At 51.4% G+C, this 20,789-nt stretch overlaps 1 protein-coding gene across 5 annotated transcripts in view; it reads right to left on the minus strand.

Annotated features, from left to right (window-relative positions):
- Positions 1 to 20,789, minus strand: part of LOC124297419 (homeobox protein homothorax) — a 284,954-nt gene that overhangs the window by 26,378 nt on the left and 237,787 nt on the right. The gene's annotated exons all lie outside the window — the stretch shown is intronic.

Raw genomic sequence — 20,789 nt, forward strand, 5'->3', positions numbered from 1 at the left:
GGTACGTAAGTGGATTTCCACCCGTCATTTTCTTCATAAATCATTATCACCTGAAGATGCAGTGAATTCCGTAAACTTCTCATCGATTACCGCACGTTCAATGGACGGGCGTTGAGAGAACAAAGAAGGGCCTTCGCGTATTTTCGGCGTCCGTGTTTTCCAGCATTCCGCTCTATTTTGCCCAGTAGTTCGTCATCTCGGTGGTGTCGGGGTGGAATGAGAGGGTGGAGGTTGGAATGGGGTGAGGCGGTGTGTTTGCAGATCCTCTATCGGGCGCTCCAGCCTCCGGCCCCCAATTCCCCACCCCGATCCCCGTCGCCCTCGGAGCCTCCGCCCGGGATGGTTTGGGGTAGAGGCAGGCGGCGCGAGGCTGATAAGAGAATTGCACTGTCAAGCCAGAATGATATATTTGACCAACATTTCCATATAACCCAGGCAGAGGCGTTCGCGTCACTCCCAGGTCTTATTCTCCTCTTCTTTTTCTTCTCTCCTCCGCGTGTTTTCCTCGTATACGATCCCCGGAGTTTCCCCCTCCCCCAGCCCACCGCTTTCAGTATACCGCATTCATTCGCAATTACCCCGTCGAGGTCAGCGAGCTTATCGACGGTGGGTGAAAAGATAAAAAAAAAAAAAAATCGATTTTCGAAGAACCGCCAAGTTTCTACCCCTCGAAACGACCGTGTTTTCTCTCTTTGCTCACGATTCGACCCTCAGGTGAGAGGGATCCTCGCTAGCTTCTTGACGAATGGCCGTGAAAACGCCGAACGTTCGTATTACCCAAATGATCTCTGCTGACCCCGGGTCTTTTTATCGACATTTTGATACAAAATGGCTGCTCCCGACGGGAGGTCTCCGCGTAATCTCTCTCAATTCAAATTAACACACGCAAGGCTCGATGGGGGGTCCCCATCCTGCCACGGGGAACTCACGTGGTATGGAAGCGAGATAATATCGTCATATGTTCAATATTTTTTTCAATTTTTTGTCATCTACTCTTTTCCGACTATTTTCTTTACTTTCGGCCTTCTCTTTTTCCGTTCAGATTTTGTTTCTGCATTTTTTAAATTTTTTCTTTTTATTTCGTCGTCGCTTTTTTTTATTTTATACCACGTATACGTACACGGAGCGGCTCACAGTCGCGAAACCGAGTTCACTTACATCCCGACTCCTTCCATCTCCCTCTACTGTCCGCTACTGTAAAAAGTCCATTCCGCGCGAGTAGTTTCGACAGGAATTTTGATGGAATAGAAGTAAAAGTCGGCTGGCAGTGCGCCAACTGCATCAGGAACGAGGGGGCAGCGGAGGAAAGAAATGCAGAATCAGGATGACTCCTCGAATCGGGTTTAAGCGAGGCGGCAGCGGCGACCGTGACTGTCGTGGGATAAATTGATTGTGTCAGACTGGGCAGCGATAAGTCTGTGATAATTACGTCATGTCCTCATCTCAGCCTCCGCCGATGCGCCTTCGGCCGATCGTAGGAGCCTCGTTCCGATTCTGGTTTCGGTTCTCCCATCGCACGGATCCCGTCCGACCATGAAACAAGGGTTGTTTTATTTCGACGCTGAGCAACCCGATATCTCTTTAATTATCTAAATTGTATTGTTTCCCATCCGAGCCGGGTGTGACGTAGGTAAGTAAGTCGGCTGTCCGTTTGGCCCGTTCGCTTGTCTCTCCACCCCGCAGTGCAAGTCCCGCTAAAACCGCTCAACCACCTCGTCTTAGTTTAGTCGTCTACTGAAAAGCAGGGAAAACTTCTCGAGTAGAGGGCCGCAGCTCGTATCTGTTCTCTTCCTATACCTTGTCTTTATCTCGCGGGTCGCTCGCTTCACCTCCGCCTTCTTCCCCCGTCCCTACTATTATTTATTTAATTATCAAGACGACTTCCAGTTATTTACGCCCTCTTTTCCCTATCTTTGTCTCTCCCTCTCTCTCTCTCTCTGTCTCTCTTCACCTCGACAACCTACGTCTTTTTTTTTAACGACTTTCAGAAGCTCTCATTGTTTCCCATCGATCGTGCGAGTGATGCGGAAAATGATTATACAGCTCCGTTCTCAACGCGATAAATATCCCTGAATCGTGAATTGGCGAACTTCGGACAATGCTAGAGCGATACCTACGCACACACGTGAGACGCGGTGAAAGCCTGAGCCAAACGCGATTGTCCGACAACCGCACGCTCGATTTACCGATTTCGAGCAGATAGCGGGTTGCACACATTGTCGCACATTGTTGCACGCTGTTGTTGCAGCGTCCGCGATTGTTCAGGACGTGCTAGGACGATCTGTCAAATGACTTCCTTCCGGTCGCTCTCCTAGCCGCTCTGAGCTGCGTACCGGCTGTGAATCGCGGACGCGTATCTTCCGTTTTTGGCCACCACGATGCGTGCGGCAAATTCGCACGGAAATTTGCGGCCCTCGACTCGGTGCACGGGAGCGTCACTTCCTACACGCATAATCCCCCGGCACCCTTTAGCGCTATTGCCTGCCTCCACCGCCGACTTTAACACGTGTTTATTTCTCGCTCACCCCGCGAAACGGGCACAATGCGAGGCGTCCCTTTATTCCGGCACTCGCAAAGTACCCCAATGCGCGGGGCGCCCAAAGAAAGCAAACATGTCGAGCATATAATTGACCGTGGGGCGGGAGGCGACATCATCGCACTTCCGGCCGCGATTAGCGTTAGTTATTTTTATCGAATCGATGAGTCGTGAGTTGTCGATTTCTTTTTTGTTGTCTCGTTGAGTCGTTTTTTCTTTTCTTTTTTTATTTTTGTTTTTTCTTCTAATTTTAATCGACGAAAATCACTCCAGTCACCGGACGCGTCGCCGCACTCCGCAGCACAGCGGAACCGTTAGCTGGTTATGGAAAACGAGAGACGACAGCCCGTGGTAAATCTGATCATCGAAGATGGATGGATAGAAAGAGAGAGGAAGAGTATATAAGGAGGGACGGTTCACTCGCCTGGAACAAAGGTAAAAAAGGGCGCCTTGTTAGCACTTTGTTGAGATCGTCCTGCAGTAGGTACGCCTAATTGTAAGAAGAAAGAGGGAAGCGGCGGTGCGGAGTTGGAGGAGAAGATAGAGAACCGGAGGAGGAAAAAAGGTAAAAATCTGTACGAAGAAAGAAAGAAAGAAAGAAAGAAAGAAAGAAGCATAAAGTACCGGGGCTTAATTAAAGATCGGAAAGCGCCGGGCGGATAAAAAAAGATCCGGAGGTTTCTCTTACACGTATAATACATATGTATACGTATACCTGGTGCGTCCGGCTCTTCTCGTCGCTGATCAGAGGGTGATAGAACAAAATTTATTTTCTTAGCATCGTTCGAAGTGAGATTTGCGATGCAATATAAGCTTCGCGAAACGCTGCACACGTACGTTGTACCATCCGAAAAAAATCGCGCGACCAGGCAAGCGGCAGGAGAGCTCTTGCAGAGCCTTTGGTAACTCATCCTCATTCCGGCGCGGTGCGTTTCGCATGAGGCGAGCGCTTTTGTGCATCCGAGGTCTCGAGTATCTCATCCGTATTTCGTTGCGAATTTATCGCGCCTCCGAAAAAATATGAAAACTGGTTTGCGCTCCTCCGACTGCGCGGCTCCGCCATTCTCAAACCCTGCGCATTTGCGTCCGCGTGCATTTCGCGCATCAGGTGCGATTTCCGTGAACCAACGGCCGCTGAATAACTTCCCGTTTCGTCAATCACAGGTTAGCGTTGGATCCCAAAACGAAAGGGTCGCACGAATATCCATTCATCACGCTGTCGGCTGAGCAGCTCGCTGCTTTTTCACGTCGTTCACGTCCCCTCTGTTACACATATGACGCTTTATTCGGAGAATGGAGACGCTATCGGCCGTCGGCGAGCTCATTTTGGAAGAAAGGTGAAGGACAGGCAGACGTCGCGACAAGATTATGTCCATTTTTGACTAATTCTCCACGCCTGTCAGTCGCTCGTTCCTATTATTGCAACTGTGTGATACCTGCTTTGGGCCTTAGGTACGGGGCCTTACAGCCAACGACTCTGAGATAAAGCCAGCGGTCTTTAATGCCGGGTATAACTCACCCGAGTACAACGTTTATACGTTTTCAAGTTTTATTTCACAGGTCGTTCCTCGAAACAAAGATCGCTTGCGTTACAGTCATCACCGCGAGGATCATTAATAACGAATGGTATCAAACGCAGCTCCGCAACTGGAGCGACGGCGCGCAGGCGTCCTCGTTATTTAAAATTAATAATAAGGCGATGGTTGAGCCGACCGAAGATCGTCGGTAGATTCGAATCGTTATAACGACGGTAGTAGCTACCGGTTGAAGCATTCCACCGCACGGTTTCCGAATGCAGCGAGAATCGTTGTATCCACAACAGGTTTCCGATGACATCATCTTCCTCCTTACACCGTTACATTTTTCGACGATTTGAGAAGCGAGTACCAGCTCGTACAGCGTTGGGTGGGAGTGGTCACGCGAAACGGTTGTTCGTAATACAAAATGACGCGGCTCGAGCCGCGGACGAGGATCGTTTGCCGTCGGTGATGCGTCGAGAGGTGCACAGGTCACATTCCTCCCGGCATTATTTCCCGCGGGCCCAACAAAAGCCCCCGCGTCTCAAAAGAGCTGCGGCCCTCCTTCGGGGGCCTCATTAATGGCATTCACCCTGACGCAGTGCCGCGGCTCTCGAAGCCTTCTCCGCCTAACGAGCCGCAGCCCGTAGAGCGCGGTTCCCCGGAGGGTCGCGAAGTCGCGACGATCGTCTCCGGGCCGCATGGCCGAGGAGAGAAAGACGAGCGCAGCGCCCACTCGGACGACTCGCCGGGACTCTCGGTGTCCTGCAGGAGCCGCGGGGGGTCGGCGTGATTTGTTACTGCCCCGGGAAGTCACACGGAGGCTGATATATTTCACAGCGGAGTGTTTCTGCGGCTGTTCCTTACGGGCACGGCGGCCTGGCCGCCAGCGAGAGCCACATTGTGCCACATGCCCTCGAAGCTCGGCAGCCCTAACGCGATGCTGCTACATCCTATTTACATGATAAAGGAAGAAGCCGGGCCCCCTTCAACCCCCTCAAATCTTGACGAGGCGCCCCGCGAGGATCCCGTCCAGTGTAAACACGGTTCGTCATTATCGCTGGGACGGCGATATTTCACGCGTTCCGAAGTTCCTCGGAAGCCGTAGGTGAACCTTAGGTTCGAGTTCCGTACGTGTTCCGATATGGACCACGGGAAATTCTCGCTTTCGCCGCGATTTTTTCGGTATCGCGGAATTGCGTGCGGCGAATTCTACGGGAGTGCAGCGTCGATCTGCGTCCGAAGTCGCATACTCGGAGCTTTTTAGTGCCTTTATCCTGGCCGCCAGGGTATCGCGGATCTCGCGCCGTATGTTTGCGACTTTATGCCTTGCCGAGGCTAACCTCAGGCTGAACGTCCTCCACCTCCCCCCGTCTTTTTCTTCTTCTTCTTCTTCTGCTTCTTCTTCTTCGCCATCATCTTAACTTACAATTCCTCGCTCCGACCCCGTCGAGCAGCTTGCTTGAGACGTCGACGTCGTGTACTCGCTTATCTCTTTGACGGTGCTGCAGCGAGCAGGATAGTTGTGTTATTCCTCTTTCTCTTCGTCAATTTTTCACTCATACCTCCCGCCGGTGAATTTACATTCTTCGTTAATCGTCTCATCGCGTACCGCGTTTCGATCCGTTTCGCACCGTTGAATTGAAAATTTATTCTGCACTCGCGGGGTGTCAATTTCACCGGTAACGAGTGACCCCGAGGATCGATTCACCCGGAGCCAGGGAGTGCATTAGCCTAATCTAACGGCACAAAGAAGTAATAAGCACGGAGCAGAGGAGACGCTGCTACCGAACCCCGGAATCCCCCCCATTCCTCCCAACGGAATGGGCTATCCGCTGCCTCGAGGACTAATGCATCGCACAATGGATCAATTACATACATTAGTAGCTCCATCCACGGACCTCGCTCTCGCTGCCGGGCGACGCGACCACCCCCGCTTTTTCTCCCTCCCCCCTCCAGCCCCTCTCTATCTATCTCCATTGCGAGATATCGATATCTGCAGTGAAAATCCCATCACTCGATGGAATTAAAGTTGAAACTTGGAGTTTTTAGCCGATCGTGAGTTTACCCGTCAGATGAGACAGTCAATGGAACGTCCGTCCAGCCGTAATTGCCGGTTCTTTCAAAAGCCAAAGTTCCGCCGTCAACGAGGCGCGTCTTTGACTATCCGTTACTTCCGGTCGGCGGTGCTAGGCTGCACGCTGTAGGATTGACCGCATGCGGCGCGGCACGATTTGCGACGGAATCGCGGCTATCGCAAATCGTCGACACGTCACCCTTACCGTGACTCAGAATAAAGGCCTGCGGCTTGCTTCCCTCGTTCTTGCATATTTTTTTTTTTATTTTCGTCGTTTTTATCCTCCTTCCCCACGGCTTTGCGCCGTCGAGTCGGCCTGCGGTTCACCGCAGTCGAGCCATTGACATATTTTGACTTCGCCGTTACGTTCGTTGGGCATATTTTTTCACCCTGCGGTCTAGCCGAGGCGTTCGTAATTAGGTATATCGTGTTTCGAGGGGTCAGCGCGTGGCTGTGCTTTTCGAATACGATTCCGTAGACGCTGAGTGCGGGTGCAGCTGGCCCGGAGGGTTGAGCCAATAATCGTTGGTGATTAATCAATAGTCAAATTAGACACTTAGATTGCGGCTACGAGTCGGGAAAACCGAGAGTTTCTCAAGGGGGAAATAAAAAAGGGTGCACGAATAGTTTAAACTCGCAGGTTGCGGTCAGACCGGCGATATCTCGATAATTTCTTAGGTAATTTGAGAAATCCGCTGCGGAAACTTGCGGGAAACGGTTGGTGAGGTTCGGCGTAGAAGAGCCGCCGCAGCCCTTCTTGTCGACTAGGTTCACTGCAGGATTCGTATCCTGCTGGGTAACTAATTGCTTTGATAGACCGGACAAGATTATCAAATTATTTGTTCGACCGATTTGAATCTCTCCCTCTCGCTTACTCTCTCCACCGTCCGAGATTCTCCCGAGATACCTGACTCTGGGCAGCCATCTTTATTCCTCCCTCCACCGCCGCCCCCCGCCGCCCCATCACCATCGGCTTTTTAATACCCATTAAAGCATTTTGACTCGCGCATGGAAATAAAACGGAAGATTTAGTAGGGACGAGGACCGAGGGCCGGACGAGTAGGAAAAAGAAAATGGTAAAAGAAGGAGAGAGGAGAATAGAGAATAAAAAGGCTGCGCTTCAAAGTAACCCTTTACGACTCGACGTCGGACCCCAAAGCCTTTGTAACCTTCGCGTGGGCGGAGCAGCCGTTGCAGGTTAAAGACGACGACGACGACGACGACGACGTCTATCGTCTTGAACCGCTCGGTCTTCGAGGACCTCCAGAAGTGGCTGATGCCCTTAGAAATTCGAGTACCCTGTCGAAACTCGCGGGCAAACGTCCCAGCGCGTCGCATCCTAAGGGGGGTATTCAAAAAATCCACCGGCGAACGCAGGATTAGATATGTAAGCGGGTTCCTTCGTGCATCCGTGACGGCGGCGCAGAATGACGTGGAACAAAGTCGCCGGGCGAGTTCGCTCATCGCGGTCCCATTATCTCGGGGAGTTGATTATGATTGCATGACCGTGGAATTGCTCGAGCATTAAGCGCGGGATGTGGAGACCCGACTAGAACCGGGAACCGCGGAGCTTGCATGACTTCATGAGTTTCCAACAATCGTAACTAGCTTTCGACGGCGGGCGGACAGAGGGAGGGGGGGGGGGGGGGGGGGGAACACGTGGCTTCTTCCCACGTCAAACGTGACGGGCGTGGCAGACCGGCGAGCTAGGTTCTGACGTACGAATAAGGAGAGGAGAGGAGAGGGCGAAAAGGACTATCAGGCGCCTCTGTTTTATTCAAAAGTCCGGCGACCGGGCAATTAGGGGTGGGGGCAGGGGGTCGAGGCACGCATCGGGCGAATGTGAAAAGCGGGCGCACACAGGAAATACGAAAGCTGCTTCACCGTGCGCAGTGCCCGCGATGGGATAATTCGATTCTGGCTGGTATAGATAATTGCTGACCTCGCGACGATGCACGAACGCAGCCGTCCGCGACCGGGATCTCGAAACGACCAGGCCGCGCATCCTGTCGACCGGTCAAAGAGAAAAGGAAACAATGGTGATAATAATGAGAATAGAAATTGAAAGAGGCGAAATCTTCGCGTCGCTTCGAAGAAGATGCCCATTGAAAAATGTATCTGTTTCGCGTGCTCGTCCGATGAGCAATTATGTTACGTAATCCTCAACCAACGACCTCACCCGTATATTGCGAGAAGGTAAAACTTTCCCCGATTGTCACTACTCGGTACTTGAACTAACCGAGATCCTGCTCCTACATGTTGAGCATAATTTGGGGGAAAAAAAAAACATACCGAACAGCAGTTTCAGTCGCAATCGCGGTGGTAATTACACATCTGAGTACAAAAATTATTTGACTAAAAAAAAAAAAAAGAATCAAGAACACGTGAGAGGAAAATTTCCAGACACGCGCTCTTGAACAATAGACGGTGTAACGGCCGCGGGCGAATACGCCGAGAGAATGGATCCGGATGAATTTTCGCGAAATCCGTGAATTACGGAATAACGTGTACTCCATGTTGACTCGCTCACACGGTTCTCGATATATACTAACGAGGGATATGCGGCGAAGGAGTGACGAGCAAGGGGGCGAGGTAGGAATGGATGGGGGTGCGCAACCGAGGCGCGAGCGAGCGAGTTTTTGCTTTTTGCTCATCGCATTCACCGTATTCTTCTATTTCATTGTCGAGAAAACCAATTTCCTGGTACCTAAATTACACGGCGAAAAATCCCCTTCGCCCCGCTCTTCTCTCTCTCTCTCTCTTTCTCTCTCTCCGGGTAATATCACAAGTTCCAACCTTCCTCTCCTCTCCGGCTCTCCCTCAGCCACCACCGTTGCCGGTGCAGGGAGAGACGGGCAAAAACGTTAATTTGAAAACGTCACAGTTTAATTTAAAATTACGTAAGTAGAGGGCTGAGCTCCGTCCTCTCTCGCTTTTCTCTTCCGCTCTCTGCCTGCCCGAATCCCTTTGCCGTGTCAGGTGGGCTTTTTCTATCCTGATCCAGGTTACGCCTAACCAGCCTTAGTGATGATGTTCACGCGGATGCTGCATCGTCCATCTCACCCTCTGCGACTAACGCGATACATTCTTCGAATTTACAGGGTAATCTGCGATCGGAATACGAGAACGAAACATACCTACTCAAATTGTCGTTCCGAGGACGGCCTAACCTTGCCCAAGGTGACGCAAGGTATCCTATAACGTGATGCAGCAATATGATCTTTGAAAAAGAGAGAGCGAGGTTGGGGCGAGGAAACAAAGCACTGATGGGCACATTGTTTAGTCAGTGTACAATACTAATTGTGCCGCGGCGGTTCTCCTTTCCCTCCCTCTGCCTATCTATATATCCATCTACCTATCTTTCCTCGAACGAAGAGAAGGCGAAAGAAGGACGGGGATGTATAATGGATGCCAGGCGGTCCGACGATGAATCGGACGCACCAACCAATCGCAGAAGTAACGGTGGGCAATAGCGAAGTGGAAATAGCTGCGTGAACTCGGGGTGGAGTCTTTGTTCGGTTGTTAACGTTGCCGTTCTGCGGCCATGGTCCTTCGGGTCCAAGCGACTGGATTACGACGAAGCAAATATGGTTTCGATTAAGACCGAGAAAACCCTTTGCACTGTCGAACAATCGGCCGACTTGAAACTCGTGACGTCTTTCCCGCTCGAGCGTTTCGTAACGCGCCGCGATACAAACGCGATTCCACAGCAGTTTCATTGTCGGTCTACCGAATGCGAGCAGAATATGATTCCGAATTGATATCAGATTGTATTGTCGTACAAGAAGATGACGAAGAAGACATGCGCGGTATGTCGCCGGTTCACTTGACGGGAGAGAGCGCTCCATGGACCTCGCCGCGTCTAATTCATGCGTGTTCGTTCGCACAAATCATGTCAATATAGGCGCACTTGACGCAATTAAGGGAACAAAGCTTTTGGCTTTGTGGAAACGAGCTTATTCGCTGAGCGAAACATCCCCCTCAGCCTAGCCGCGCCTTCGCCCGATCCAAATCGAATTTTCCAGTCAGAGTCAATTACCACTCAGAGTGCTCGACAGATACGCTATCGCGGAGCCTAAATGTCAACCACGCCGAGGCTACGCTGTAATTTCCAATACAAATAGGATTACGCAATCTAATTCGCGGCGGTCCCGCTATCACAAAAGACCGGCGAAGAAAACCGCCGCAAATATCTTGGATATGCGGCTGCTCGACGTAGCTGACGGGGTGGCTAGGGTTCCCAATAATTCCTTCGCGTCGCTTTGAGAAAAAAGTTTTCGGGAGCAAAAAGCGGAGCGTCGCGACGTCGGGACGGGGAGAAAAGTTCATCCCTTCCATATTGTCATCCACGCCCGACGTGGATACGGGTAAAATGCGCTTGCATCCTCGAGTCGGGGGTGGTAACGGGATGAGAGCTGCGCTACCGCAGATGGTACTGCAGCGTCAACCGGTGTAGATACGACGTCCCGTGAATAGTTTACAGTGTCTGCGTGATGTTTTAGCCCGACTACGAAACGTGGGAGTGAGGATGAGGATGAACGGAAGGAGGTGGAGGAGGAGGTACCGGGTCCAATGGAAGGTGAATATTGCAGCGAGCACTCAGCGGCAAGCGAATGACGCGACAGGTCTGGTCTACCTGCAGCTTTCGACATGAACTACATTTACGGGGTACACGAAGCCGCGACTGGTCCGTGAATCGGCGTTTTGCCCGATATCTATTCTCTGTGAGTGCAGTGATCGTCCATGACCAAAATTGAGCATATACAGCGGTGTCTAACTTTTGTCAGAGAAAGACAGATCGATGTACTATAAAAACTCGAACATTGTAGGGGTGAAATTTTTCTCCACTATCCCCAAAGTTTTGCGACAACTACTTGTGAATAATATTGTATACCTACAATGTGGTTGAAAAAAATTAATGGTATTGAAACTTTTCCTCGACAGAGTGGTGTTTTTTTTTTTTTTCTTTTTGTCCTTTAATCGAAAAAATCGAAGCCAGATAATTGAGGTCATCGACCGCTTTTGCGTTCCCTTGTTAGCGCGTGGCAATATTTGTAAAAAAAAAGGGGGAAACAAGAATGTATTTTTTTGAAAGACTCATAACACGCACATGTGTACCGGTGTTGAGGGGGTGGGTACGCGGTGGTGGGAAACGAGTCCAGGAATATAACCCTTTTAAATCGTAAAATGAAATAGCTGTTTGATAAACGTAATTGAATTGTAAAAGATTGCCTCGATGTATACAGCGAACGCTGCCACCGGTTATTAGTGTATGCCAGGCATCCGACAACCGAAGGGGATGAATATCCTGCACGGGGATATTCCCGTGGATTAAAGAGATCTGAGCGAAATTTCAAATAACAATGAAAAACAAACACAATAAAAAAAAGGGCAAAAAAGAAACAAAAAGGAAAAAAAGAAAGAAAGAAAGAAAGACAAAAACAAAACGGATCCAGGATAAAGAAATAAAAAATAATAAATATCAAAACAAAAATCCCTGGATTAAAAAACAGGCTGTTATTCTTTTTTATGATACAAGCGTACGCGCGGCTCGCACCAACCTGCTTTCCATCAGCACCAACACCAACATCATGTAGCATTGCGAGCTTTCGAGTTCATATGGAAAATTGCGGACTGCCAGGAACAGGGGGGTGGGGGGAGGGGGGGGGGGGAGGAGGAGGAGGAGGAGGAGGCGAGTTTTCTCGCGGCAGCAACGTCCAATTCTCTTTAGCGCGTAGGCGTCGAGGACGAGGATCTCATATACACCGCGACTCGGTCGGCTGTCAGGCGTACCGTTATTTATGAACGTGCAGCGGCAACCCTCTTATTCGCAGTTTTTACTCATATTTCGCGAGGACACGGGGTTCGCGGGAAATCGGTCGGGTGGATAGCGTGGGCGATGAAGAGGGAGGGAAGGAAGGAAAGAAGGAAGGAAGGAAGAAAGCAAGGGTGGAGGTGGGAGGGACGGAGGGAGGAAGGGGGACGCTGAAACATAGGAGAGAAGTAAAGTTGAACGTTATTTATGACGCTTTTTCCGACCAGCTCCTCGCCGTGATCCGTCTGGGCGATCCTGCAGGCAGAGAGAGAGAGAGAGAGAGAGAGAAAGAGAGAGAAAAGGACTCGAAACCCCGGATCATGGCAGCACGACGCGAGCGACGGTCCGATCGAAGAGAAAAAGACGAGCTGCTGGGAGGGCCGTCGGTGTCCGTTCGGATGGAAGGAAGAAACATTGCGAAATGAGTAAAAGAGAAAATAAAACGAAAAAATTTACCCTCGCGCCACCCTCCTCCTCCTCCTACTCCCAAACCTACCTATATTCGCGACGAGCTGACAATCTCACGACCCTCTTCGCCCCCCCTCTCCCCTCTGCCTTGCACCAAGCGAGTCCCTATCGAATTTCACACGACGTTTCCTTCTCTTTCTCTATCTTCGTGCCTCGTACAACCCGCCGTGAGCTGGCGAAAATCGCCGTTTATGTTCATCCGGCGAACCTGCAGGACACCTCCGGAGCTTGAAATAATCCGCCGAGATCTACAAGGCACACAACTCCCGCATTTCACCGACGGGGACAAAGCGGGGTGACGCGGGGAGAGCTTACAGTGGCCGGTCAGGTGCCGGTCGAGAGATTTAATCCCTTATCCCTTTAAGCGTTGTGTATTATTCTCGTAAAAACTAATACTGCAGAGGAGAGGGTGCAGGGGTGGCTAACGGGTAGTCGGGTAGGGTTGGTCGCGATCCGCCTAAAGCCTGCTTCGGCCCCCGTTTGCAAAAGGAGAAAACAGGGGAAAAAAAATTTTTAAAAAAATAATGAAGAAAAAACGACAGCAAAAAACAAAAAAAAAAAAAAAAAAAACGAGCACGAAAAAACGAGAGAACGAGAGAAGGAGCGAGCCGACCCGGGGCTGGAAATACGTTTAGCTAGGAGAAGAGGGCTTCGCTCGCTCGGCGTCCGTGAGAGCAGCGATATATCACCCGGCGACGAAACAGCCCCGTCGACCACCACCGCCGCCGCCGCCGCCACCGCCATCCGCCACCTCCGTCCTACACGGCCAAGAGTTGCATTCGCATTTGCATCACCGAGTGTAACACAGCCGAACGGTCCACCAGATCGACTTCTCCACCCCCGACGCTCAGCACCGCGTTTCGACGATGCGACTACGTTTCCCAACTTTCAGACCCGATTTGCATTTTTCAATCCACCCGCGACGAGTTTCTCCTATACCTTGCATATATACGCCCGTACGGCCGGAGATTCGACTGCCGTATAACGGAGATGTCGTTCGTTGTTTTTTTTTTTTTTTTTTTTTTTACATTCAATCCTTTCTCATATACAATTTAGTCTAGAGTCACTCACCGGAGTTTGAGCAGTTGGTTTACGCAGAGATATCGTGCGGCAGTAGTTTTGTGTAGGCGTAATAATGTGAACTCACCTGAAACAAATAGGAAGAAAAAAATTTTGCGGTTAATCGACGAGGCCGATAAGCGAATGTCATATTTTCGGGGCAATCGTTGATAGGAAGTTATTATTCGGATTCTGGAACGATAGCATTTTGCAAAGACGGTAAACCGGCGTTCAACAGTTGCAGGTTGAATCGATGGGCGTGGGGGGTTGTTTGCTTCAAGTATAGACAGGATGAGATGTGTGTAGTTTGACGAAGATCAGAGAACCGACAAACGCGTTTTAACCACCCTATAAACGAGAGAACTGGCCGTATAACCCGGTCACTGAATCATTGTTGACAATAGGAACTTCTACAGCTGCCGCCGCAGAGATCAAACGATCTTCGAAATAGCTAAGCGATAACAGACCACCGTACCTATGTAAATGTTATCGAGTTTGGTGATTTTTACGCGCGTTGGAAGGAGTAAAAAAACAATTCGAAACATAAAACGAAATTAAAATTAAAAAAAAAAAAAAATTAGCAGCAACGGTGATAAAAATCATTATCCGAAGATTCATACGGTACAGATGAACGAGAGAATAATAGGAAGGCAGAAATACACTGCCAACGTCGTTGGTACTTTGAGAGTACAATTCGCCTGTGAAACTTTACGTAGAGTCTGTGACGAGTTTGAGTGGCTTCCAAAAAAAGTATGGCGTCGTTTCCTCGTTGTTCGGCAATGCGATGCCAGCGCTGGAAGAGAGGTGCGAGAACTCGATATCCTTACCTATCCAAGCCTATATCTCCACCGAGAGCACGCGTAGGTATCCGTAACATTTGGCTAATTGCACGACCGGCGGCGAAGTTACGGGCACCTCGTTTGCCCGCCAACCATTAATACCTTACGAGATATATACCGGAGAATATTACTCGCGGAAAACCGGTAGCTGGACCCAGGTTCTCCCGGTCGACGAGTTTACAGTTTAGGACGGAGATTGAGGGAAGGGAGCATCGTGCCGTTGCCTAAATTGCCGTAGTTGCTAGCTACCGTATAATTACAGACCCCGACATGCCCAGGGCGATGTTCCTTTCCCCGAACCCGCTCGATCGACGCCTTCAATTCCCGCATCCTCCGCGCTCTTTTTGCACTTTCGCATTTTCGCATGATCCTGTAGGGAAAATCGTCTCGAGTCGGCTCGGGCCACGGACCGGAGCATTCGAGACGAAGCGAAGCTGTGGTCGTTGTGTCGCTTGCCTTCCATTTCCTTCGCGAATCGCTCTCGAAGAGACCGCGTTCGCTCGGTTTGCAGGGAGCTTGCAAGCTGCGGCAGTCCAACCCGGGATGTCGTCTCTTTTCATTTCGCGCAGAGCAATAGTTCATTAAAAAGATGTTTCTGGGGCAATTCGGTGAGCTATTAGGTAGCCTCTATCACCCCTCCGGGGGCCATTTCGTTTACACTCCCGAGCGTCCTCCACCCCCAGCCCCCGACCGCGGCCCTGCACCCTCCTCGACGCCGACGCTGTTCGTACGGCACGTAGGAACCCGACGGATCGTCGCGAGGAGATAAGTTCTTAGGTAGCCGTGCCGCGTTGCTTCTCACCACTTCCCTATTTTTCACCCAGTTTTCATCGAGAGCAGTGCATCGGCGAGGATGAATACATGCATCGACCGGTACGAACGTTGCAATTTTCGAAGGAGGTACGGAAAAATTTCACGTTTCCAGACGCGTAGAGATCTAAACGCAGTGACGGTTGAATGGCATGCGAGCTGGAGATCCGAAGACGACAACGACAAAAGTAAGCCGACGTAAGAATTGCGTCTGCGGTGGTGAGGGCCAGGAGAAACGGGGGAGAATTTTTGTGGAAGGAGGCAAGCTGCGCCCAGCGAGACGCCAGACGAAAACATTCCGAGGAATTAGGCGAACCCCACCGGGGGATCAAAAAAGGGCATCTCCAGCTCTCGGCTCGAACGATTTGTCAAAACGCGCACCGCCGCGGCGCTCTCTCCGACTCTCTCTCACTCTTTCTCTCTCTCTCTTTCTCTCTCTCTCTGCGTATTTTTCTCTCCTCTTCTCGTTCTCTCATTGTCATGCTAAGCGCGATCATAGACGACGGCAGTGGACGGCGAAAAAGGGAGAGGAGTGGAGAGAAAAAAAGAAAAAGAAAAAAAAACCCAAGCGATGAAGAAAAGGAGGATTCCCCGACAGGCGACGCTACGTTGGAAAATTTGATTCAACATTCGCGCTCCTTGCAATACAAGGACTAGAGTACCGCCCTTTCCTCATTCCCGCGTCTTCAATTCTTTCGAGGAATTGGAATTCCTGGTGGCGCACTCGGACTTTCTTTCTCTCTCTTCCCTTGTCTCTCACTTTGCGTAGCGAGCAGAGTCGATCCCGACGATCAGAGACTGTCTGGATCCTGGGAAGGGAAATCCCTGGGGATGGAGAGGAGCGAACATCGTACTCTCGAATCCGAAAATATTCACATGCAAAGTCGTGCGGGGCGCGGTTGTGTTTATAATAAAACACAATATCCGAGGATTTCCTTAAGTTGCATTTTCAATGATTTCCTCGGAGACTGGCGCCCGCGAATACCTAGGAGAGAGCGCAAAATTGGAATCGTTAAGACGAAGCCAACCGACCCCCCACCGGCAGCCACATCTCGCTATATATCCTGGGGAATAGTAATAATAATCTTTCTGCCGATCCGCCGTCTTCTCAATTCAATTCTCGGTTCCGTGTCGCAGTTTTCAGCCGCGAGGAAAGGAGAGCGCGCTTATCCGAAGGATCTCGGAATACATCACGGATGGTCCATGAAGATGTCAGGGCGGTAAGATGTTAAAAAAAAAGCGCAACGTCCACGAGGTCTTTTGACCGACGTTTAACATCGCAAAAACCGCACGCGGTGTTATCGCCATTCGTCTTCTTTACCGGACGGAGAATAAACCGAGTGCAGAAGTCGAGACGTGGCATGAGCAAAACTCGAAGTTGACGACGAGGCGAGACGGTGCACGTAAAGACTGGACCAAACAACGGGGATCCAGATGTGAAGGAAGATGGAGAGAGAGCAAGAGAGGGAGAGAGTTGACGGAGTGCCGTGGGTGGCACCGGATCTCCAATTCAGCAGCCCGAAGCTGCGATAAATATTGTTTAGTCAGACGAGGCGTAAGTGAAGTGATGTGATGTGATGTGATGTGATGTGATGTGAAGTGAAGCGGGTGTCTGCAGTTGGGCCCCTTGGACGAGCGATGAGTGATGCCCAGGCGCGCGCCTCCCGTCAACGTCAGGACGGTCGGTCGCCGTAGAAGAGAATGATGATGACATAATGGCGGCACGGTGGGCGAGCAATAGCTGACATCCGGCACCGAATATTCTAAATTGCACCTCGCTCGTCTTCGGCGTGGCAGCGACTCGGTGTCCGTTGCGGTGCTCGAGTGATACACCGGGTAGCACGGATGGAAGTGACGGCGGCGTGGAAGCCGCGAGGATTTTCCACGACGCCTACGTCATCCTCTTATTCTCATCGTCCCGGGTTTGAATCACTGCGCGGATATTCCTCGCAGTCTGAACATCGCCGAGCGAGTTGTAAAGTTTGATGTAGTATTAGCCGAATTCCCGCGTGCACTTTTTTCCCGGGGTGCCTGCGGGACGCCGGGGTTGGGTTTCTCTATGAAAAATGATGACGAGGCGCTTGTAGAAGAAATGAAATCGGGGTAGTGGATGTGCAGGGAAGTGGGAAGTGGGTATCCTGGGGGACGAAAAGTGGAAGGAAGAAAGATGAAAAAGAAAAAAGGGAGCAGAGCCGAGCCTTCTCCGACCAACCCAATTTCCAGCCTCCGCAGACTCGCCGTCTCTCCCTTCGTCCCGCGGTCGCCTCTCGGTGTTCCGCAACTGCGGCTCGGCTGCGAAAACGCGAGAGGTTTTCTCGCCCCCAGCCGTCTCTTACGGGCATCAACTATACATAAGACGACGAGGTCACCCGTACCTCGGGAAAATTACGGTTGTTGGACAGTAATCGGCCTTCGTAGACTCGTAAACGCCACCGCAACGAGGAGCCTCGTGCCCTTTGGCGGGCCGTAGACAACGCGGAAGAGCCGCGCGGCACCGTATTCTTTCCCTTAATGGGTCAGGTGGCCAAGCTCCCGGAGGAGTTGTTCGGCCCGAGGAACTCATCCCGGATCGTCCGGGGCCTACAAATTGGATTTTTCGCGCACCGAGCGGTGAGAGATCGCTTTACCCGGAGGCTCGCGCATCCCAGCTGGATCGCCACTAGAGTGTTACACCCTCTACGCGGAAGAAACAATTAGTGCTAATTACAACGCCGGGTAATTGTAAAGCCGGCCTTCTCCCCACCTCGCCCGCCTCCCACAGGAAAACGGGAACAGTGAGCGTCGTTTGTAACGCGCAAGAGACACGAAAAGCTTATGTGCCAAGGGCTACACGGAGCGCAATGCTTTGCCCCGAATGTATAGCAGGAAGCGAGCCTCCGCGTGTATTTCCACTTCCAACTTCCACTCCGTTTTGTCGTCTCTCGTGGGAAAACTTTCAGCTATTTTATTCACCTCGCCAATTCGTTTCCGATGATGAATTTTCCATCACTCAATGGTATACGATCCCCGACTACGCGAGCAGCACACGGTTGAAAATTGATTTCAGTTTGATGGCCGAGTGTGAGCGAGTGGTCAACGAGAGAAGTACCAGGGTCCCCTGAGGATATGGAGCGACCTTTCTCACGGGTTAGACATTGTCGAGACTAAAGCCATCGGGTCGAGAAATATACCGTCCAATAAAAACTTAGTTACTACTGGCCGCCATCCGCGACTTTTCCCAACGGAAACTCCTTCGAAGGAGAGTAGAAAGAAAAGGAAACAGAAGATACTGGCGTGGAGAAAAAGGCAGAGTGGGCCGCAGCTCGGCGAAGAACGAGGCGGGGGAGAGCATCGCCGTTCAACTAAACAATAGTCCTTGTACTTATACATACAGCGCCGGGGGACCGAGCGGTTTTTAACAATTTCCCGGTTGGACGTTATCAGATGTGTGTCCAACGCGCTCGGAGAGCCGTGTCTACTCCGATACTCGGAGCGGGTCGCGGATGTGTCCGGAGACAATAACGGCCCCACGAACCATCAAACAGCCATCAAACGGGCTTCCAAATGGCGCACAAAGGAGTCCGCAAGACTTCCAGCCCGTAACTGGAGACCTCCGTCTTCCTTCCTTCCTTCCTTCCTTCCTTCTTTTCTACCTAACTTACTTACTTCCCAGAGACACCCTAGCCACCCGGCCTAACGGGGTAATATCGCCACTTCTCCCTTTCGGGTTTACGGTCAACGACCCTTCCCAGGAACACCGATTCCCCATCACCACCAAGAGTAGACTAGAGCGGGATCTATTATCACCTGAACGATTTCCGACTCGTAAACCTTGAAGGGTAGGAAAATTCGCGTTTGTCAACGTGAAGTGGGTAGAAACGCGCCCCCTTACGTACGAGGTGGAGTGTTTGCGGACAAAGAACGACCACACGCGGGAGGTAGGTAGCATATGCTCATTCGGGGAGTCGGCGAAAAGGCTGCAAAGGTTCGTTCGCCTTGGGTTCGTGCACCGTAGGTTTTTGCGGACGGTACTGGGACCGCAGTCAGCTCTTGGATGAGGGTGGCGGATTGTTTGATGGTTGATTGTCGCGCTGGTGGTACAACGTCGACGGGGGTCGCCGGGCTGATTGGGTCGCCGCGAAACATCTGGCGGTCTCCCGCGGGGCTCCGAACGACAATCATGCCGCGATCGCCGGGTAATGCTCGGAAAGATATCTTCATTCGGGGGAAGATGAAGAAACTCCCTCGGAGGGAGCGGGACGGAAGGAGTGCGAAAATTCGCCGATGGAGCACGGGAAGGTCTGACGATCAGTCAAAGAGAAAACGAGTACGGGAGGATGATCGGCGGTACCGCGACGAGTGTTTGGTGTTTGGGAACCCGAGTAGCCGGAGGGCGATTGGCGGCAGTCGCGGCGCCGCTCGGTCGGTTTAGAGAATCTATTTTCCCTCCGTCGAGATGAGCGGACTTTGAAGGAAGAAAATGACGAGAGTCAAAGCGGCGCCCGGCTTTTCTTTTTCTTCGTTCCTTTATCCGTTCTCTTTTCCTCTGTTAAACGTGCTCCAAGTTGGCGAGCTTTAAAAAGGCTCCCAGCTCTTTCCGTGCCGCCCCGCGATTTTCGCCGAAAAGAAAACCGACCCTGGGCTATCGCGGTGGGCCACCAACCACTTCGTCGGCCTCGGTAGACAGTGATATCGGGCGGTACTGACGGCGGCCCGGGCCTACAATACCTTGTGACAATGGATTCTTTGCTGGTAAAAAGAGTGTAAAAGGGAAGAAAGCGGTCCCCCGGCTGCTGGGGGGAATGAATGAATAAAAGAAAGAAAGGAAGAAAGAAAGAGCGGCAATGATGAAAGCATTGTCCTCATCTTTTCTGCGCGGTGCTTTCGCACCGGTGAAAATCTCGTCCGACGAGCTCGCGGACACACGCGACATCCAAAAATCACCTCTTCCGGTGGTAGTAACCGGGCTTCGCGAGGGGTAGGCGTCGCGGAAACGTGGAAAAGGAGAGAAGAAGAAGAAGAAAATGTCCCGGCACGGGTTTCCCCTTCGGTTGCCACCGTCAATGGCGTGTTCGAGGGTCGTCCAATCAGCGGGCCTCCTCCACGGACTGCTCGAGGTGGTAATTCTATATCCAAGTGTTTGCGTGTCTTTCGGAAAGCTCTTGACCGCTCGAAGCCGGCGTGCAACCCTTGACCGACGCGAACTAATAACACGATAATCCTCTTGGCGAAAACAAATACCAGGGATCGTTCGGGCTCTCGGTCCAGCAGACACAACAACCCTTCCAACCCTTCCCTATCTCGACCGGCAATCCCCAGTGATCAATCATTATTGACTCCTCGGCGAAAGAGGGCCATCTAGCAGCTCCGCGAACGAAATCCACGCTCCGTGCGGGTGCAGTTACGTGCACCACGTGGGGAGACGGGGTGCACGAAGGGCTAGGGTTACGCCACCCTCGTCAATTCGATTGTTATTCTTCGGGCGAAAACTATTTACAAAGTCGGAGCTAATGGCATCAAGAGATTTGGCTCCATATGCCCCCCATTCTCTCCTATTGCATTAGCCTACTCCTCGGTAATCCATCTTCCTCCGTCAACCATGGGCGTAGGAGTCTAGTCGGCATTAAATATTCACGCGATAATATTTTCTCGCAACATCGTACTCGCCACCCATCCCATCCGTAGAATA

Source organism: Neodiprion virginianus, chromosome 2, assembly GCF_021901495.1.
Source record: "Neodiprion virginianus isolate iyNeoVirg1 chromosome 2, iyNeoVirg1.1, whole genome shotgun sequence".
NCBI lineage: Eukaryota > Metazoa > Arthropoda > Insecta > Hymenoptera > Diprionidae > Neodiprion > Neodiprion virginianus.